Raw genomic sequence first — 23114 nt, forward strand, 5'->3', positions numbered from 1 at the left:
TATCTTAACAGGACATCATCCCTTGGCTCACCACAATTATTTTTGTTATTCTCCACCCATTAATCTAATCATGTTTAGAATCACGTGTTTCATCATCTCCTGCTGCCTTCTATTCATTACTGTGGCATTGTGTAGTAAATACATAATGGATTATTACTTTTGTTACACAGTGTGTGTAAATGGTTACCTAGCAATGAATTGTGGTTCATGTGGTTTATTTTCCATATATTCCCCCCTTTCCAACTTAAATGGTCTCACAGAGAGAGAGAAGATAAAGAACCACACCCAAAAGGTCAAATTAAACCAGCCTTATGAAGGTCGTACCAGTCCGTAACCTTATTCAGGCTTCTATTTTGTGTTTCAATCCACTTTGATACTACATTCCTTTTTTAGATTTGTCTTTTGGTTTATAATTTTTAATTAGCTAATATCACAATTGCATGTAAGATATGTGATCCCCATGACCCTCCAAATATTCAGGTTAGCCAAGCAAGCCATCCATCCATTCTGTCCACCCAGTCCCTGTCGAAAACTGCCTAGCTGATTATGTCTATCTTGTATTGCCTTAGATATTGAAGGATTCATCTGTAACCTTTATAATGCCCTTATCCCCTACAATCAAGCATACCCCACCCTGGGTAGTGAATTGATAAACCACCACATACCTGGTTTGTTGTGCGAAAAGCCTCAATTATACCAATTCTCAGTTAACAGCCTCCAACCCTGCCACTGTCTCATTGCCCAATGTTAAGCCACAGATGAATTGATTCTTGGCAGCCACCACCCCATCTGATATGGCAGGAAGCTGAGGACTCCCCATCCGATGTCAGATCCTACGGTAACAGGATTGTTATAGTCCGCACAAATTCCTTTGACACTCCTCAGCAATAATCTGTCTTCTGACTCTAGCATGGGACAAGAGGTCCTAACATCCTAATGGCAGGGAGGCAGTTTCCTGTAATACATAGCCTTTAACTGATAACATGCAGGTGGGGTCTCGATACATTTGTTGGTACCGATGACGAGGATCTTTATATTTATATATTAGCAAAATCAAGGGTGGTCTTTTTCCTACCCTTACTTTATTTTTCCCCATTGTTCTTCCTAGCAGCATCCCGACAAACCACTCGAGTTCCTCCAATTTAATTCAAACATTCCTTCCTTAAACAAGTGCATGAAGAGTGTCCTTCCTTAATCTCACATTCGTGTTCCCAGCAAGGCAAATCATTTTTCAATTCTACTATCCTACATCCCCATCTCAGATCATCAAAATACACGGGCTAACTGTTATTTAGGAAATATGTGGACTGTGCTAATACAGAAGTGATTGCTTTCTGAAAGGGTGTACCCTGCAACCTCCTCCAGGTATGCTATCTATCTGATCAATACAAGTGTAGCTGGCTTTCTATGCACCTTCCTTTAGCTGCTTGGAACCACTTAGCTGATTCATTAGCCAATAGCCCTAACTTCTGATTGGTGCTATAAACATTCATCTTATCAACATATAAGTAAGACATTTAAAAAGATATTATGCTGTCACCAAAAATTCCTCTTTTCACTTACGACTCCGGTATTCAGTTCAAATGTCAAGGTGAAAAGAGGCATAACAATAAAATTCTCATGTTGTAGGTGGGTCTCTTTTTTCCCCCCCAGTCTGTTATAATAAAATTCTTAATGTCTTAGCTGGGCCCTTTTTCTCAAGTCTGTTTGGTGTATCTAGTGAGGTTGTCCTTCAAGCTTTATTGCAGTGTTATTACCAAGACCTGGAACAGCCCTTTCCAGTGAGTTCCCAATTCCTTCTGATCCCAATTCTTTACCAGAACATAATTCTCAGGTTTAACATCAGGATATTCACCATTTTGATCTGTTGGATCAGCCTCCTTTAGGAGTGCTTGTTGTACCTGTGAACAAATCTCTCAAAATTTTTAATTAAATTACTCAAATATTAGCTTATGTCATCACCTAATGGGAATAAATCCACCCTTACTGGCTGTGCGGGCTTTGCTCCCCAAGATGTCAGTCTTGGCTGTCCATGGACCATCTCTGCAGCAGATTGTCCCGACTTAGCCTGTGGTATCATCCGCATTTAAAACAATGCTAGAGGTAGCACTTTTTAGCCAATTTTAGCACTGTTTCCTCAGTCAATTGAGCCAGTTTATTTTCATTTGTACATTCCACTATTCTTGCTGCCTGGGGTTAATAGGAGTTGTGGAACCACTGTAATCCCCAATTTCTTTATCCAATTCAACCCAGTTTCTGTTGACAACTTAGTCAATTTATTCTTTATGGACCCAGGCAAATGAAGAATAACAATACTTATAGTTACATATCAATTCTATAAAATCAATCCATATACACTCAAATGGGAGGCATTCAATTTCTTTACCAGGATTATTTTGTAGGCAGATAATACATTCCTTCCTTTGGAAGGTCCTACTTTCTTAGATTAGTGATGTGCCCCTCCTATGCCACTTATCCTTAGTTAATCTACACTATTGTGTGTGTATGTGTATAAAATTAATTAGTTCAAGTAAAAGAAATTGCATTTGGTACAGAAATTTGATTCTGGCACACCCCTACTGTTTACAGAGTTTAATGAAATGGTAGGAGCATCCTCCTGAACTTATGCCTCATCCCCATATCAGGCAAGACAATTCTATACAAGCAGTCAATCACTTTCAGAATAAATGATGAAGGGACCTTCTATAACCACAGCTTAATTTTACATCAGAAATGACCTTTATCGTAACTAGTGAGATGCAGGTCTGGTCACTGTGGCTGTTGGGGTACATATGGGGGGGTGACTTTGCCCTCAAGGAATCTTTTGTTTCCTCCTTCTCATCATTCTACAGGAATAGGGTCGCCCTGCCTGACATCGGGTCCCTGTGGTTTTATTCGTTCACCTTCTGTTTGTTAACCATTTGGCACCTGAAGGAACGGGTTACCATTCTAATCATAATTATCATATCTTTAATCTGAAATGCTCAATCAGTTTCACATTCTGTAGTTGGTGCTGGTCTGTTTCTTATTTAAATTTATTTTTTATTTCACATCTTAAGTGGAGAAAAGTTTAATTTCAGCCTTAATTTCCCTCCCTGCCTGTGCAGGGCGGGAGCTGGCAATCATGATCAACTTTGATGTGCCAGACATGTAATTGAGATCCCCAAAGTTTCCTCCCCGTGTCATATCCTGACGTCAAATAAAGTTAAGTTCAAATATGCTCCATTTTATTCCACCATTACTGTTTTTTCACTCCCTTGTGGTCCTGTGCAACATGTCAGCCATTACAAGCAATAACCAATCTATATTATCCTGCAAGGCATTATAGTCGATAACCAAACTATATTACTGATCACTCCGACACTCTGTGGCTCCCATCATCTCTCCAGCTCTTCTTTTTTCCCCCCACATTAGCTGTTTTGCCACAGCTGAATTACTATTATAAATTCTTTCTCCTGCTTCGTGTAATTGGAGAATGGATGGGACCGATCCCTTTTCTGTTCAATTCCTACCTTTTTCGGAGTTGTGCAACTCACTGTCTAATTTAAATGTCTACCATACTTCAGATATAAATAACATATTGGCTGTTCCATGGTCCCCACATCACTCATTTCTGACATTTTACCCATAGGTGTGTTTACTCCTGATTGTCCCATGTTGTCCTTTTGTTCCTCTACGCCCACTTCAGGGTCCTGACCTTTGTGTGGGGGGGGGGGGAATTTCCCCTCTGAACAAGCAGTCTAACGCAGGGCGTCAGAACTAAGATAACATGTTATGTTGGACAGTACTTTTTATCCCCTCACCAGGCAAATCTTCAAGGCCTTATACTCTGTGTGCTCGGGATGCAACACTTAGTTCATCTGGAGTGTGCTAGCTATCGGGAGGGAGGGATCAATTGATCCAACACCATAAGAGAAGAACCAGGAAAATGTCCCGTGGGCCCGTTCTTTAGTCTTCAGATGCTAGTTCAGCTGTTTACTGACACCATCCACTAAGTGCTGTTGAGGTACAAAGCACACGTTTATTTTGGGGATGCAAACAAGACAACAGGGTCAATATCCTAGGCAAACCTCTAAACACACAATACGCAAGGGATAAATATACACTTTGCACAATGAGGGAGGAACTGACAGAGACTGGGGGAAATTGCATGAAAATATACATTCAACAGACAGGATCCACCCCTTGACCGGTACGGACTCTGCTCTTGCCACCTGACCTCCCTCAAGACTCACCCCAACCCAGTGTGAAAGGTGTTACTTACTGACATAAGGAGTTCAAAGAGGCAGAATAAAGGGACACATGGTCATTTATAGTTCTGCAGACTGTACTGGGGGGAAAATCACTCAGAGGAGGCTGGGCTCTGTTGGCTGCTGTGGCCAATGGCTCAAAGCCAAGTGCAGGAGCTCAGCAGGGGTCAGCTGAGGTGATTCACTTGGGCCAATTGGGTGAAGGTCAGGGCAGAGTCTGGGCAGGCTGCCTGGAGTGCAGCACCTGGTGATTTATGTGGGCCAATCGCAAGGGTCACCTTGATGGCTTGGGGCGAGTCTTTGACCTTGATTGGCCAGCAGTGTGTCCTCTGAACAGTAGCGCAGCAGCGTCACCAGGTGGTGGACACTGCCTGACCATTACAGTAAGCATTCCTCAATCTTGGACTCCTGGCTGCTTAGCCAAATGTATTGAAACTGCAACTTCCCGATTCAAAGAACACAACACACAGAACTGGTCCAGTTAACTCTATTGGTCACCAAGTTAACCTGAGAGAACCCTTATTGCTTTCAGCCTTGAAAGCAGTCTCTGGCAGTCTCCAACAAATGGATCCATCAAGTTTTATACACTCAAGAAAACAAGATGAACTAAAAGATAACATCATTATTCTATATACAAGGTCAATCACAGCCTTTGTTGCCCCTTCCCCTATATCCCGGTTTCAAAGTTGAATACTAAGTACATGGAGTTACATTTACTCCACATAATGTAGGTTTTTTTTCCTGATTCTCCTCCTGTTCATGATTTGATTTATTTTATTTTATTTTTTCTTTCTTTCATTATCCTCACTGCCTGACATGCTTTCCCCAATCTCTCTCCTGTCCTGTAAAGCTTCAGTATCTCCACCTCCAATCGTTTTTAGATACTGGGAACTTTTTACTTAATGTATCAACTGCAGTTGTTTTATTTATTGCACTGTTTTGTTCAGCAACTTCATGAATTAGTTCAGTCCTGGTCTTTGTTTCTGTCCTGTCCACTGTTGTAATCACTATTCTATATTATGCTACTTCTACTTTTTCCATTAACACTTAGTGGTTTTATATTATCCAATTGGTCCCAATTTTATCTAACTTACCTGTTCTGCCCGTGTAGACCCCTAATCACTTAGGGCGGTATCCACAGAACATCTCCTGCCCATGCAGACCCCTACTCACTAAGGGCAGTATCCACAGAACATCTCCTGCCCATGCAGACCTCTACTCACTTAGGGCGGTCTCCAAGAGGACATACCATCACTACATGGAATTTTTCTTCAATCACACTTCCCCCTATTATAACTCACGCCACTGCACAGTTTTCCTGACCAATTCTCCGAGCCTCCTTTCTGGTTAATTTGTCAGCAGATTCTTTGGATCGGAGAGACACTCTGACTGTCGTTTGGCACTTCTGTATCCCTGGGAGACCTCCCGTTCCCAACAGATTTTAGTCCAAATTTAAAGCGAAAGCCACTTACCCTTTTTTCGTGTAGCCACCCTTTATCAGTTGGTTCCGATAGGATCTCCGAGGGGTTGGGAGGCACTCTTGACCAGCCATCTCCTTTCTGAGGAGTCTCTTTCCGATCCTGCTCACAGCACCAAATTCTGTTGTGGTTTTTCGATGTCTAAAAATGAGTCAGGAAACGCGTTGAATTCTTCAGAAAAGTTTAAGCCTTTATTTGCAAGCAGAAGCTGAGACAAATCAAAGCCTGGACTCTGAAATGCCTGTTGCTATGAGACACTGCCCTTTTTTTAATACTATAGTCTTGACTTAATCGCATTTCTGCACCCAATCATTCGTAACCTCGTATCTTAACAGGACATCATCCCTTGGCTTGCTACAATTATTTTCATTATTCTCCACCCATTAATCTAATTATGTTTAGAACCACGCGCTTCATCATCTCCGGCCACCTGCTGTCTTCTATTCATTACTGTGGCCTTGTGTAGTAAATGCATACTGATTACTTTTGTAACATAGTGTGTGTAATTGTTACCTAGTAATGGATGACAGTTCATGTGGTTTGTTTTCCATACCTTTTGCTCCTTATGCAATTGTCATCTTACAATCTTCAACTCTAATTATGATAAACCTCACAACCAGAATAATTGGAGCACCCAGTCAGAAATCTTAACCTGATTCTTGTGATCTCTTCAGCTCTTAGATTTTCCTTTGTGTCGGAAGGTGCAGGTTGTGCTTTAAATAACTGAAGTATCGTGTTCTCCTCCAGTGAATCTTGGACTTCATATTGTGACCATCATTAACTTTACTGCCGAGTACTTGTAAAGTGCAGATTGCTTCAATCTGTCCTTGATCTGCCCTTGGAATTCATCGGTTCTGTCCTTCCTAAATTTGATTCTTCACCTGAAACAATCAGGAAAGGAAGCATTTCACTTTAATCACTTTTTTTTAAACTTCACACATCACTATCCCCAGTGAAAGACAGTAGATGATCCTTAGAGATTCACTGTCCCATCCGGCCAATGTTATCATACAACATCAAAACATTCCTTCAGTCCACTCTGTCTATGCTGAGCACCAAGTATCCATCTAATCTATACCAATTTTACCAGCAATTAGTCTGCAGACAATGGTGCCTTGGCAATTCCAGAGCTTATCTAGATACTTAAATGTTGTGAGAATCTCTGCCTCAGCCATTCTCTTAAGTCTTATCAAGCTCTGGGTGCTTTCAGTGTGAAAATATTCTTTCCTTGTATCCCCTTTAAATATCATACCACTGGCCTTGAATTTGTTGCTTCGTGTTACACACACTTCACCCATTGGAGAAAGATGAAAACCTCCATAATGTTGGAAAATCCATCTTATTTATGCCATTTGCAATTCCATACACATCTATCAGGTTCCCTCGTTAGGCTTCTCCACTCCAAGGAAAACAAACCCAATCTATCCTGTCTCTCATACGGAGACACTCGATCACAGACCACACATTGCTTCTCGCATCCTCAATATTGCACCACATTTGTCAGCTTCCATTGACACGCTTTTTGGTAGATTTGGGTTGAACTTGGATCCCATTAAATGGGTATTCTTGCCTGGAGATGGGGGTTCTTGTGACATTTTTCCATGGGTGAAATCAATATGGATTTCTTCCATTTTGGAATCCCATTGGCAATGAAAAAAATGACATTTCTAAAGATTTAGTTCCTAACTTGGCTAAACTATTGAAACCATGTAAAGACCCAGTAGTGGTAATCTTAACAATATGACATAATTGATGAAATTAAAAAGATGAAAAAAGTGAACGTCAACGGACTCTCACTTTACCATGATGCTCGTCTGGTCCAGAGTAAGAGTCCAATCTCTTGAAAGGCAACCGTCAGCCCAGTGGTTAGCTCAATGCTGTTACAGCACCAGCGATCAGGATCAGGGTTTGAATCCAGCGTTCTTTGCATGTTCTCTGTGTGGGTTTTCCCCGGGGCCTCCCACCGTTCAAAGCATACTGGGGATTGTAGGTCATTTGGGTGTAGTTGGGCAGCATGGGCTCATGGGCCGAAAGGGCCTGTTACTATGCGACGTGCAAATCATAGCTGCACTATTCCACGTGTTTAAACAGCATTAGAAGGACACAAGCAATCAACATGTGTTGCTGTGTGAAAATACATTTTTGTGCCCTCCACCAGTGACCTCTCCAGAGACCTAATGTCTGAACAAACCTCACCTCTAGTCCTTCAGTAAGGCAACTTCTTCACCTGTTCCTCAGCTTCCTATCTAACAACCCCCATCAACCAGACTGAGTCCAGGGCAACGATCCTGTTCTTTTAAAATGAAACTGGGTTGGAGGATGAGAAAATAGGAACTGAAACTTCATAACTATTTGTTTATCTTTTGTGATTTCTATCCACCTGTATGCTTCACCCTATATCAATTTAATTTTTTTTTTCAGTTACACAGTATCTAAAACAGAAATGTGACCCAAAAATGTGAAAAAAAAACTGCAGATCTTTTGTGGTCCTAATAAAGTTAGAAGAAAATTCAAAAATATGGATCACTTTGTTTAAATAAATCCGCCATTTTATTGGCAGTACGCGTTAAAAACAAAATATTGTAAAATATATTAAAATTGCTGACAAAACTTCTCCACTCACTGCATATGTTGCAGTTCCATCTGTTACTGTGTTGTCAGCATTCTCACTGCTGAGTCAGAAGTTTGTGAATTTGCATCTCACACCAGAGACCTTCACACCACATCAGCTATTACATTAAACAGTGGTGTTAGAGATGCTGCTTTTCAGTGAGTCCCTCAGTTGCATGTAAAGGATCCCATCTACTATTTCAAATATGAGAGAGCTACATGTCATTCTTCTTTCCTTAAACTATATTGCCAAAATAGATGATTGACACAATGCTCTGAGTCAGATCAGTACTGATAAACACAATGGTCACATTTCCAATGCAAAAGAAATTGCAATTTAAGAAAAGCCTCTCATCTGCTACAAGGTGCTTTAGGAAATGCTGAGATCTTGAATCTTTGATCAAAATGTATGTTGTTCTTGTTGCAGGATTTGTGAACAAATAATTCGGTAATGCTGGAGTACATTTCCAGGATAGGGTGATGATAGGCAATGTATGGTTTGAAAATTGTAATTGGGGATCTAACCAATGCTGAGAGACATTGGAATGAGTTATTGCCTTTCCGTTCTTCACAAAAAGTGATAGATCTTTTCCCTGCATGTCAAAGTTCAAGTTTATTATCAGAGAACATACACGACATCACATACAACCCTAAGATTCTTTTTCCTGCGGGCCAGGCAGAATTTCTAATTACTGGTAACTGTAAACTGCACTCAAAGAAAGTAAGAAATGTAAACAAAAATGAAATATAAACAATCTGTGCAAATACAGAGGTATAAACATTCAGTAATGATATCTGTACAAAATGAAGGCAGGAAGATGTAGGGTGGCCATTCCAAAGGAGGACTTTGTCATAGGTTACTATATATATATATATTTAAATTAAACAGTATTGCAAAAACAATTAATGTCAACACACGCACATCTATATGTGTGTATGTGTATACAGTAAAACGCTGATGATCCAAAATTGGATTCTCCAAAATCCTCATTTATCCAAAATTTTTTTTGGAGCCGAACTGACTGGGGACCTCAGGCTCCCAGCGGTGGCAGCAGTGGACCTCTGGCTCCCAGCAACAGTAGGGACCGCAAGCTCCCAGGCAGGAGCAGGACTCTCAGGCTCCCAGAATGAACAGGGCTTCGGTGGGGAAGTGTCAGTGGGCAGCTTTTTTTTTTGAGATAAAAACATAATTTTAATGCTTAAAAATCCTTACCATGCTTGAACACGGTTACAAGTGATTTGCTGTTGCTACTGGGCTGTTTTTTTTTTAAAAATGACATGTGTGTGCATGCATACGTTACACAGTCACCCTGTGGGTGTCTGCAATGCATTACCAAGGGTAGTGGTGGAGGCTGGAACATTAGGGCCAATTAAAAGACTCTTAGGCACATTATTGAAAGAAATGGAGGGTTATGAGGGAGGGAAGGTTTAGTTTTTTTTTAAATAGTTTGTCACAATGCACTCTCTGTAATGTGGTATGTTTCATAAAGAATGAGCCAAGTAAGAGTATCTATTATGGCTGCATGCCAAGTGTTGACACATTCTTTGCATCATTACTTCTGTCACCTTATGACTTCAGTTTGCATTCTTCTGGCCTTCTTCCTTCAAGATACACATATTACATGTTATGGATAGGAGGGTTGCAACAAACCTTCCACTCCTATGCCATGCTTGCGTGATTGCATTGACTCAATCAATGGACTTTAAAAGGGTCATTTTTCCCACTCTCCATGTGTGGTCTAAGGTGCCCATCTGCTTTATCACCATAAAACTACAAGTTGCTCCAAGTTAAACAAGTCTGAAGATGCTGTGGCTGTAGTTCAATACACAAAACTGCTGTGCTCTTTATGCAGCGAGGATATGTAACCAATGTTTTAGGCCTGAGCTCTTCATCAGAGCCTGATCAAAAAGCAGGCAGGTGCCCAAATAAAATGGTGGGGAAGGGACAGGTGAAGGAGTGCAAGATTTTATTTGGAGGCCTACCAACATTTTCCCAAACTTGGATGAAGGGCTCAAGCCCGAAATGTTGGTCATGTATTTTTTTTTTAAATTTGCTATACAAAATACACTGTTTGACCTGCTGAGTTTCTCCAGCATTGTTTTTCACTTCAACCACCATGTCTGCAGACTTTCGTGTTTTATTTCTGCCTAGTCGAGGACATAGGTGGATATTGATGGAAATGCAGAAGGGAAAAAAAAGCTGGGTAGTGATGGGGGACAGAATAGATCTCTGAACAGCGAGGGAAGGTGGAGCAAAGCTGAGAGAGAGAGACAGAAGAAATTGGAGAAGTTAACGTTACTGGCATCTGATTGGAGAGTGCCTCAACAGACTATTAATTGATTCCTCCAATTTGCGGGTGGCTTCAGTTTGCCAATGTATTTGGGGCCATGGGCTGACATGTCAGAATGGGAGTGGGGTACAGATTTGAAATGTTTTGCCGCAGGGAGGTCCCATCTATTGCAGAGGCCAAAGTGAAGATGGTCAACAAAGCACTCTCCCATTCTGCATCCAGTCTCCCCAGTTTAGAGGAGACCACAACGGAAGCACTGATGCTCCAAGCCTCTTTCTCCTCTGACCTGCTTCTCCCACTGAGTCATTCTTTTTATTTTAAATTCAGTCACAAAGGGTCAAACCCTTCAGAATTTTCTGCCCAGTAATTTGATGCTTAGCTGTTCCATCAAGTTGTCTGGAAGGAAAAATAAAAAATTTAAAAATAAAAAAAAATTGTCTGGAAGGCTATAAAAGGAAAAGGTCCACAGGTTGGGGGTTAATTGGGGTTTTTGTGGAGCACTGGTTCTCGTGCCTCTAAAACGTGGATGAGACAGTCAATTGAAACTTGTGAGCATCCTGTTAGAGTAATGCCTCGCTCTTCAATGCAGTGAAGTCTGGGAAATCCAATGCTGGAACTGGATGACAAGGCAGCCAAGATTTATTTACACAAGAGAGTGTGTTTCATAGGTGGTTTCTGAAACTGCAATTAATGTTAGCATCATGTTTAAAAAAACCAAGTGCAAAATATCCATCAGGGGTACCTCTTAAAATATCATTACTGTTGAAGTTAGCAGCTATTAGGTCTGCTTTGCATTTGTATGCTCATGAAAGCTGGAAGGTTTAGCTACAAGCACACCAGCATAAGAAATATATTTTAAAGGACTGGAGGAAAACCAGCTTATTATAACCCGAATTCGTGCCCCAAGCATGGCAATCGTCTTGAGCAGATTAAATAAAACTGGAAGTATGCCATGGCTAATGTGAAAATTTATAATCACATTGACATGTCTGAGATATAACATGCCCAAAACAGATTGGATGTATAAAGTTATAAAAAGGTCTAAATCCTTTGAGGATGTTGTGATCTGCCATTTGATTTGATTTTTATCTTTTTGGAAGCTTCCTAACATTCACATTGCTTTGTTTTGATAAGTACCTTTTCCATGTTAGTTCAAAGATCAAAGGTTAAACTCTATGTGCACCAAGTATTCATGAGAAGAGGAACCAATCATCTGGGGAAAAAAAATCAGCACTGTTATGGCCGCACTGCTCAGGAGAGTAGACAGTCGTGTGTCTGTGGAATACGAGGAGGGAGCAGCCCACCGAAGGCAAGGCTTTGGAGGTGGCACTGGAAGTCCAGCCCTGAGGACTGGGGAACAGAGCTGGGGCATGACAGGAGCCTGAACTCTTGGTATGTTTACCGTCATCCACCACCCCCCCCCCCCCATCAATTCCACTGAGCAGCGCCCAAGGGCCGTGATGGGATGGTCCTGGGCAGCAAAAGCAATGGAAAGGTTTGTGGGATAGATTTTGACTTGCCTTGCTGGCTCCCCATATGACTGGTTCATGAGGGGCTGGCTCAGGTTTATATTCAGGATGGCTGATTGATAGCTGGCATGGTGGAGTCAGCCCCTTAGGTGATCTTTCCGCAGGTACAGAGATCACACCCTGCAGAAGGCTGCTGGTCATATCACCACAAGAAGAGACTTATTTACTGATGCCTTTCACCATCTCAGGAAACTGTATATACACACACATGCCCCACAGTGGTACACTGCAATTACTACAATGAGAAGAGCATATTCTTACATGGTGACAAAATAGTTCACATTATTCCGACTATATAACATAGAATATCTAACTATAAAAAAGCATCAACAGAAACACACCACTAAAAAAAAGAAATGATTTCCACAGAAGTACCTGCCAGGCCATGCCACACAGTGGGGGCAGACTTGTTCACTGAGAATCAGGAGTGGTACTTAATAGTAGCCTGTTACTACTCTAGGTTTCCATTAGTCGAAAGTGTGAAACTGAGAGGATCAACTACCACCTCAGAAATGAGAGCGCTCCTTGCTGAACAAGGAATGCCTGAGCAAGTAATATGTGACAATGGAACACACTTCACATCACAAGAATTCAGAAAGCTGGCTCAAAAGTATGGGTTTGTTATCACTAATTCATCCCCATACTACCCCAAAGGTCAAGGGTGCATTGAAAGACCAGTGGAAACTGTGAAATGCACACTAGTTAAATGTCACAAAACAAAAGAAGTCCCATACCTTGCTCTTCTATTATTATGAGCAACACCTTTAAGGGCTGACATGAATTCTCTGGTAGAACTAAATGGCAGGAAATAGAAAACAACTCTGCCAAGCAAAATACACCCTCCAAAAGACCAGGAGGAAACCAGAAGACTGGCTGACACACAAGAAGAGCGCCAGCATTATAATAAACATGCACAAACGTTGCCAGAACTCTTCGGGGGCAGCATGTGCATATTCAAGAGCCGATGTTGAAAACGTGGACCCAAGCAAAGGTCATCAGAGAAGCTGAGACACCAAGATCATACATTGTCGAGACAGGCTCTGGCAATCAGCTAAGGAGAAACAGAATTCACATCCGGCCGACACAAGATGTGATGAAGCAGAAAGCTTTAATACCAGCAAAGCCTACAACACCAATATCAAGTGAAGAGACCACAACCATTAATAACAAAACATCAACACAGCAGTTGTCAGGTGAAGCACAACAAGCCACATTACCTACACGTGGACCAGCAACACAGAGCCCAAATGTCACAGCCAAATCCACAAGATGGCGAAGCAACATATCGATAAGAACTATTTAAAAATAGTTGTGTAAATAAACTAGTGTACAAGTTCAGTTACTTAAGTTGCACTGGAAAAAGTGATAAAGAAAACTAAATTATTCTTTATCTTGAGAAGGAATGATGTGATTATAGTGAGGATAATATGAACTATTTTGTAACCGCATAAGAATACAGTAGTAACTGTGGGGTGTATGTATCTATATGTGAGTGTGTGAACAGTTTCCTGAGATGGTGGAAGGCATCAGTAAGTAAAAACCTATTATTTGAATCTTGCATCTCTAAGTTATTTAAGAAGCCTTCCAAGTAACTCAAGAGACAGAGCAGTGGGAAGCAAGATTAGTGTAGTGGTTAGCACAATGTTAAACAATGCCAGTAACTCAGGTTCAAACCCGACACTTTTTAAGGAGTTTGTAGTTCTCTCCCATATCTATAGGCGTTTCCTCTAGGAACTTTGGTTTCCCCTCATGTTCAAAAGGCACTGTGCCTTTTGGGGAAGCACAGGCTTGAAGGCCATAAAAGCAATACTCCAAACTTTAAAAAACCCACTCTCTTTTGACTCATCTCATGGCCCTCCAAATTACCAAGGAAACTCACATGGTCCTCATCTATCCCTGTCTTTGCATTGTCTATGTGGAATGGTCCCTGGAACAAACCTTGCATGATGCCACTCCTGAACTTTTTCCCCCTCTATATCAATTTCTGCATTGGGGTTTCTTCCTAAACCTGTGTGGAATGTTCATTGAAAGCACCTTTGTTGATAAGAAAAAACAGTGCTGGAGAAACTCAGCAGGTCAAACAGTATCTTTTATATAGCAAAGTTAAAGATACATAAGCGACATTTCAGGCTTCAGCCCTTCACCAGACCTTGATGAAGGGCTCAAGTGTGAAATGTTGGTTATGTATTTTTGCCTCTGCTATATCCACCTCAGGAGACAAGTTATCAAGTGAAATTTCCTTTAAACTCACAAACTCCTTCAGCCACCTAGACTGCAATTCTTTTCACCATGCCTTTGTTCAGTTGCAATCCCTTTCTCCCAGTTTCTCTGTCTCTTCCACATCTGATCTCAAGATGAGTTCTTCTATCCCAGCACATTTGAAAATCTTCCTTCATTTCTCCCAGCCTCAATGCAATGTGTGGGCAGGTGAAGGCACTTAATTACCAAAGATTATTATGTTATTGGCTTGTGAATGATTTATATATGGTGTTAAAAAAACTAAGTTTGTTAATGTTATAATTATCTTAATTAATTGTCAGGTGTTAACTATTTGGTTGATGTGCTACCTTGCCACTCCATGTCTAACTGAGTTCAGAAAAGTTCCAAGGTAAGAGCATTAAAAAAAAACAATATGTTATTCTGGTGTCAAGAGTTGATAGTCTATTCCTGGAGTGGTCTGGTGAACTTTCTCTCTCTCCCACTGTGGTCAATGTCTGTCAAGCTGCCTGTCTCCCCTCTAGCGAGCCTTGCTGTATGCCGAATGGAAGAAAATACATTAAAACTGACTGAAGGATGAATATCTCCAGACTATAGTAAGATGTAGCATTTAATCTGCCTGTTGTGATGGGAGTTGAATTGCACTGGATCAAGATCTCTGAGGGGCTGGGTTTAAAGTAGGCCGTGACTAACCTTTCAAAATATTTCATGATGATGGGTGTCAGGGTCACATGGTCACAAGGTAGCACTAGCATAATGGGGGGCTTTTTAAACAGGAGGAAATTTTAACTTGTATGAGTTGACTTGCTGGGTAGCAAGTTTGTTAGTCATTCAGTTTTGTTACATTTTGCTTCAGTTTGATAGAGGGCTGACTGCAGTTTTAAAGATGGATGACCTTGACACTCCACATCTAAATGAGTTTAGAAAAATTCCACAGTATGAGAATCAATGCATTTATCGATAAAGCTTTTCCATTGCATCTTGGTACACGCGACAATGGACAAGAATTCATTTCAACATGTGTAAAAGAGTTGAAAGCCAAGATGGCAGAAATGGAACAAATTGGGTCAATTAGGTATCTTGGAAAAAATGACACATTGGGAGCTGCATTTGTCATTTACCTTGAATGAATGGGCATATTCTTTAAAGCCAATAATGTGGTAAGAGTTTCAGGCAAAAATGGAAAAGGAAAAAAAATGCAGTGCTACATACTATTAGTGAAAGTGGGATTGGGGAAATTAAATGACACACATTAATTTCTTGGGACTGCTGTGCAAATTTCTTCTGTTTTGGCATGATATTTAAAACAAATTGAGTCTCACTTACAACCATTGCCATCTGAAATATTTAAAAGCTACCAAATTAATACATATAATCTGATGCCAGTGGAGGAAATTGGCAAACACACTGCAAATTTGAAAGACCCACTGAGACCTAATTGTGCAACATTCTGGCAACTGCCAGGAAATGACAATTTACTTTTGGATCAGCTGATGAATGAATTAAGACCAACATCATTAATGTTCTGTAATTTACCCATGAAATAGTAAATAGAATTGTTACATAAATTGAAAGAGCACTTAAAATTTTGGTCTGATGAGGACAAAACTGAAAGCTTTGTACAAGGAACAAAGATAGTAATGACCGAATCAATTTTGCTATTTTTCTGGGCCCTGATCATATGAAAACCAAGGACTAGCTCTATGGAAAACCAACAAGTCACCTCGGCACAAAAGGCAGGAAACTTGATTGCAAAAGTGGCAGGTCCTTTCAATAATGTCAGGGAAATCTGAGCAGATCGCTGGTTTATTTTACAAAGTAGGATGCCCTGTACAAGTTGACAAAAGCCAGAAAATATCTCCAATGTTGAAAGATGTAATTCACAAGCTGGTAAAGAATCAAACATAGAGGGCAATCGTGGAGGCGTGTCTCTAATGCAAGAGTCTGGTGGCGTGATAGCACCACAAGTAGAACCACTATCTCACAGCATCATAGATCTGGGGTCAATTCTGACCTCAAGTTCTGATCTGTGTGGAGTTTGCAAGTTTCTAGTTAATTAGTCACTGTAAATCAGACTAAGTATGTAGGTGACTGCTAAATGCTTGGTGGAGTTGATGAAAATCTAAAAGAGATTTGTGTGCATTGGTGTAAATGAGCAGTGGAGGCAATGAAAACCAATGCAAAGATGGTGTGGAAACTATTGCAGAAGGTAAAGTACAAATAGCAGTGAGGACTGCACTGAGGAAAGAGTTATGCAAACTTTGAAAATAGTCAAGTTGGATGATCAAGTTAAATTTATTGTCATCTGATTGCACAAGTACAACCAGATGAAACAGCTTCCACCACTCACTCCTTGGTGCAAACATGCAGACCCATAGCACACATACAGACAAGAAATACAGATACAGGACAAGTATTTCATCTTTACAAATAAACATTGTTTCATGAGTATGAGAGTCTCGGATGGTTAGTGTGAGCAGTTCCTTTGGTCATTCAGTGTTCTCACTGCCCATGGGAAGAATCTGTTCCTCAGCCTGATGTTGCTGGCTGATGTTAACTGGAGAAGTAAATATTGTTGTAAGAAAATATTGGGATGATTTGGTCACTTTTCAGTACTCCTGTATCTCCAATGGGAGCAGCTGAATAATACTGTGAATGGGGTGGAAAGGGCCATCGATGATTTTGGGTGTTCAGGCAATGATCCTGGCAGATCTTGTCAATAGGGGAGATTCTAGTGATCTTCTCTGCTGGTCCTGTGGATTGACCTCCGATCCATTTCTCAGCAGCAACTGTATCTCACGATGATGCAGCTGGTCAGGACACTCCCGAGAGAGCTCCTATAGAAGGTTAACATAATGGTGACCAGTGGCTTTGCCCGCTTTATTCTTCTCAGGGAGTGCAGTCGCTGTTGCGCCTTCCTGACGAGATGTTTTGTGTCCACGATAGGTCACTATTTAAGTGAATGCCAAGGACAAGTGAATTACATGGATTAAATAAATACATCTTAAGTGATAATTATCCAAAAACGAGTGTGATTTCCTAAGGTTCATTGGAATTCAGGTGAAGGAAAAAGTTCAATGGTTTACAGAAATCAGTGCGATCCTTCTCCAAAAACAAACGACTTGGTTGTGGTTTCCCCAAAGTGAAATGGGTGGAAAGTCTGTATATATTTTGAAACTCAATACTTAAATTTCAAGTTCAGATTCATTATCAGAGTACATACATGACATGACGAATAACCCTAAGATTCTTTTTCTGGGTGGCAGGCAGAATTTTTAATTACTGATAACTTTAAACTGTACTTAAAGGAAGAAAGAACTGTAACAAATGGTGCAAATACAGAAACATAAATGAGTAATAAATAATGAGCAAAGTACGAGTCTCTGAATAAATCTGTTTTTCAAGAATCTGAGAGTTGTGGGGCAGTAACTATTCCTGAACCTGGAGATCTGAGATCTGTCGAACCCATACCTCCTTACTTATGGTGGCAGTGTGAACCAAGCAAAAGTTGAAGGTAACTGGAGAAGTAAATATTGTTGTAAGAAAATATTGGGATGATTTGGTCACTTTTCAGTATCTGGGCACAACTGTGAAGCTCAGAAGAATTGCCAACTCATTTCCCTGGAGATGCTGGTGGGGAGCAGCTGCAATTCTTCGAGTGAGACAATGCAATTAGATCATGAATTCCAGGATCTGGACTCTGTGACGACCAAGCAATGTCAATGTGGTGCTTGACTTGCGAGGAGAACCTGTAAATCCATGCGGCTGAATCCTTTGTCCTTTTTAATGCTGAAATTTGTGGGTTTGGAAGGGAGTGTCTGAGTAGCCTATTACTGTAACTGCAGTGCATTTTGTAGATTGGACATGCCCTACTCTGCACTAGTGATGGAAATAATGACATTGGGTGGGTTAGCAATCAATCAGACCATATTATGTTGGATTGTAGCATGCGTGCTCTACCAAGTGCGACACACACATACACACACTCTGACGACAGGAGTGATGTCATCGCAGTGCCGGCCTCCGACTAGCTGGTGTTCCTGCTGTTTCCTGCCGTGCAGGAGGTCACAAGGGACGATGGCCTTTGGTCCCTACGGGGCCCTTGTTTGCCAATTTTGTGAGCTGAGTCACGACTTGGTTCGCAGGCCACTGCAGGATGCTGTTTTGTTACTTTTATCTTCTTGTGTCCATCATAATCCTGATTTGCTTTTTAAATAGTAGAAAAACACTGGAATGTGAGAAGGTGAGTCACTCACTGTAAATCACTGAGTCTTTGGCTGACACAACTTCATACTGAAGTGACCCAAATGCAAGAATTTAAATGAGTTGACAAGAGACGATATATTTGGATGACCAGCTTGTAATCATGAATTAAGGAATGATCTTCAACCATTTGATAATTTGCATTATTTATCTGATATTTTGGAATCCTATGTAATGGAGAAATTGATATGGAGGTCTGCACTGTTTGAAAAGTCAACAGTAGGGGTTGCAACTCACTTGGGGCTTGGCTAAATCAGTCTAAAGGAGATTTGCTTGTGATTGTACGAGTTAAAGCAAAATCACATTAAATATCCAATTTCAAATGAAGTGTTTTCCTCAAAACATGCTAGGTTACTGAATAGACAGTTGTCTTTCACAAAGTTTTTGGTGATCATGAAATGCTTCAAAAGGTCAACCAGCTAAAAGTAGATTTGGGTAAATGATGAAGAAATGCTCAGTACTATGACAGCAGTGTTGGGTCAAGTAGAGCAGCTAAATGTCAACGAGATAGATGCTGGAATATCATTGATGGTGTTCCTCAGGTCAATGCATGATTAATGTGTGTGAGAAGGAATTTATTTGAAGTTGTCGTCCAATTAAAAATTTAGACATAAAGCATGGTAACAGGCCCTTCTTGTCCATGCCACCCAATTACACCCAATTGACCGCCAACTCTGGTATGATTTGAAAGGTGGGAGGTCACCAGAGTATCCAGAGCAAACCCACACAAACACAGGGAGAAGCTAGCCTCCCATGGTGGGACTTGAACTCTGGTTGCTGGTACTGTTGTAGTGTTACGCTAACCATGAAAGTAATACACTTTTTTGTAATTTTCATTTCCATTACAATAACTGATCTAATGCAATCCTTTTAGATTATTCATTTATTTTGAGTATTGTTTATTGTGTGCCCAACAATTGCAACCAAAAAGTAAAATATTTCAGATGCCAGAAATTTGAAGTCCACCACCTGCAGTGGAAAGATGCAAGACAGAAATGTTCTGGATTTGCATCCTGCAGTTATGTCTTCCTTCAACAATGGCCTTTTGAACAATGTTACTTTGAGTAGTCGAGCCATAAAGTATCCTGAGAAAATTTAGTTTTGACTTGCAGATGTCATGCTACAAGGTAGTGAAACTTGGCGTGTGTCAATTTCTCTCCCTCATATTTTACCAAACATAAAATTGAAGGAATCCTGCCCATTTTATGCAGATTTTATTTATTTTTGATACTGAGCTGTGATTGTATAACCTTGTGATGGCACATCAAATCAATCAGAAACTCAGCTTGGGAGATGACATCGGTGGAGACAGTTAGATAAACCTCTGAGTAGAATTTTGAGTTTATGGTGTTGGATTTATCTTGAAGTTCATCATTTTGTTAGAGGAGTGATTTTGGTGGTGTGGGTGAAGCTCTGAGTTAAATTTCAAGAGTTTGGTGTTGGATTAATCTTATTTTTGGTGAGAATTAAACATTAATGTTTAAACAGTCTTCCCTTGTTGTTTAAATGCTGTTACAAGTGATTTGCTGTTGCTACTGGGCTGCTTTTTAAAAACAAAAGACCAGTTATCCAAAAATTCTGTTTATCTGAAATAGGCCTGGTCCTAACTATTTTCGATAATCACAGTTGGACCGCAGCTTCAATGAGTGGGATGGAGAAGTTAATTGACTTGGAGTGCTAGAACCTATCACATAATTCTCTCCAGACAAAATTGTTTTTCCCTGACAATTGTAGAATGTGCCTGCTCTTTCACATCAGGAGAGGAAAACCATTTGAAAATGTTGTCAGGAAGGAGGGGTGAATGCCCCAAAATCTGAGATGGTAGCCAAAGACCTACTGAATTTTTGAGAATTAGCCTTGTTTTTTCAGGAAAAGGCCCATAAACAGGAAGGGTGTGCTCAGACATTGTGATTTGGACTAGTGATAGTTGAGGCACTTGTACTGAACAAAAAAGAAGTCATGTTGTCAAGGGAAGCTTGATGGAAGGGAGAGGAGCATAAATCCTCATGGAGAGTTTGGGGAGCACTCCTGCTCCTTCTAACCCAGTGGTTCTCAGCCTTTTCCACCCACATACCACTTTAAGTAATCCCTATGCCATAGGTGCACTGTGATGAGTAAGGGATTGCTTAAGGTGGTATTTGGGTGGGAAGAAAAGTTTGAAAACCACTTTTAATCCTATTGAATTGGCTTGTTATGTGCACGGTTTCATAACTCCAAAGGAAATGGGCCAATGACAATTTTTCTCAAACAAAATATCTCAGTAGCAATTGGGTCCAGAGCAGTGATCCTCAACCTTCCCATTCACTTATCACCTTGAGCAATCCCTTACTAAACACTGAGCACTGATGGCATGGGGATATGTGAGTGGAAGGAAAAAAGTTGAGAATCACTGGTCAGGTCAATAGGGAGGAGTTAACCTGTGGAGTCAGCATTGCCAGGTATTCCAACACTTGGAAAACCTGCAGCCAGTACTGAAGTTTAAACTGATTGAAAGATGTCTCAAACTCTAATATCAACTAATGTAGATAAAAGAAAGTAAAGCTTTGTGGAAATCCTGTTCAAGTCTTGGTGCATCCAACCAGGTCAAAGAAATACCTACCAACAACCCTGATACATTTCCAAGATGTTTTATCGTGTTCCCACCTCATTGGGGGAATCTCCCAATGGCTGCAGCTAGAGTAGGGGGAATTTTGCTGATGGTCTTGGAGGATGATTTCCAGTGACCGTGAGTTCCTCTGTTTTGTGGAAAGCACAGACGAACAGAGTAAACCTGCTCGTGACATCATAATATTGGTAGACTCAGTTCTTAAGTGCAAATTTGAGTCATTCAGGACTACTGATTTTGATCCTTTTGCACAGTGCATTGGAGGACTGCCTGGCTGCCCGGGAAACAGTAGTAGCAATGACAGAGTGCCAGCAAGGAGAACATCCTGAGAGTGGACATTATTTCATACACGTTCTCTACTCAGCATCTGAGATGTTGTCTTTTTTTTTTTGACCGATCAAGTGCCAAAAGCCCTCTTTTCAGCACATTTCACAGTCACCACAGTCCTTGGCCATCAGAAATGGTAGGGTTTTTGTGAGTGGAGCAGACAAGTATCTGCAATTTGCAAACCTGAAGTAAGTTGGGGGGGTGGGGGGGGGGATTCAAATTGAGTGAAATGTGAGGATGTTGGTTAGCCCTGACAACACTCACAGATTCTGGAGAAAGCACTTTGGCCTGATTTGGAAGGATACGGACCATACAAGTCCTGCTAATTTCTGACTGTTACACTGAACTGACATTTTACCAGCAAGAATGTGGAAATCTGTTGCACACAATTTTTGTGAGTGATCCATCTGCTAGCAGTGTGTTCAGACTGTTGTTGATAGCTTTGATCTTGCACTATACAAGATTGGGTTTCCAATCCTACTAATATTTCCTTGTGTTTAGAAAGCTATTAGCACAGGGTAGTTGATTAGCAGTTTGGGAGACTGCTGCCTCAGTTCAATACTAACCTTTGGTGTTCATTTTGCACGTTCTTGTGACTTATGTGTGGAAGATACTTGACCTCCCTGCCTGCCTGCAAGATGTAGATTGTGGGTGATCATGTGTCCTCCCTATCTGAAACTTATTTGGAAGTCTCATCACCTGCCAATCAAGGAATGACTCTGGCCACCTATTTGAGCACACCTTGCTATTGGCTAATTTAAATCACCTATTGGCTAGAAGCACAGATTAGCACTGTAGAAAACATTGGGGCACAGCACATTTTTCCTATTTGTCTCATGATTCAAGCCCCTGACATCGCTTCATGCCAGGTCGCTTCTGTGAACATGGCTGGAATTGTCACAGGTAAGATGTACACTACACTGAAGCTTGCCCATAGCACCGTGATGGATCAATACATTCAAGGAGCCACACTGCTGTTGCTCGGTGTGTGTACCAAGTGGTGAGTGAGTCGAGTAAATGTTCAGTATTGTCGAAGACTAAACTAGGTCCATATTGTTGCATAAGTAAAATGGTAATTAAATACTATTTGATGTTTTTCTCCCCACTTGTGTTAATCAAAGTTGCTTGTGATTGTGACACTTCTCTCTGTGAATCTAATGAATCTGACACTTCCCAACACAACACTGTGGGTATCTTCCTTCAGTCTAAAGAGGTGCTGATTGATAAGATGATTATAATCTCAGGCCATTAATGAGAAAATGGGAAGATGGGAAGATTAAAATGGTTAGGGCAGGATTAAACTTCTGAATGGTTGGTATGGTGATGGTCCAAAAGGCCTCTTTCTGCTTTGACATTCTCAATGACTCCATGGCATGTGAAACCCCTTCTTCACTGATGGCCAGTTTGAGATTGTTAAAATTGAACCCTGTTGCAAGGCATTTGTGTAAGAATGTTGACTATTAGAGATGGCTCCATGGCATCAGGACTTTTGACTTCTTTCTTTTTCAGCTGAGGAGAGAGAAAAACAGAGTCAACAACAGAAT

General features: G+C 40.9%; 1 long non-coding RNA gene across 4 annotated transcripts in view; it reads right to left on the bottom strand.

Moving 5' to 3' along the window:
- Window positions 1-2253: 2253 nt before the first annotated feature.
- The window catches only part of LOC138755142 (uncharacterized), a 467989-nt gene continuing 447128 nt past the window's right edge, over window positions 2254-23114 (bottom strand). For 3 of the 4 annotated variants that reach the window (XR_011352046.1, XR_011352047.1, XR_011352049.1), the window contains 3 exons: window positions 6381-6609; window positions 5723-5869; window positions 2254-3998 (listed from right to left, as the gene is read on the bottom strand). This is a non-coding gene — a long non-coding RNA (uncharacterized lncRNA). Of the gene's footprint in view, window positions 3999-5722; window positions 5870-6380; window positions 6610-19556; window positions 23080-23114 lie in introns of those variants that run through there. The other variant, XR_011352048.1, reaches the window with a different exon arrangement.

The sequence above is a fragment of the Narcine bancroftii genome, chromosome 2 (assembly GCF_036971445.1).
Source record: "Narcine bancroftii isolate sNarBan1 chromosome 2, sNarBan1.hap1, whole genome shotgun sequence".
Lineage (NCBI taxonomy): Eukaryota > Metazoa > Chordata > Chondrichthyes > Torpediniformes > Narcinidae > Narcine > Narcine bancroftii.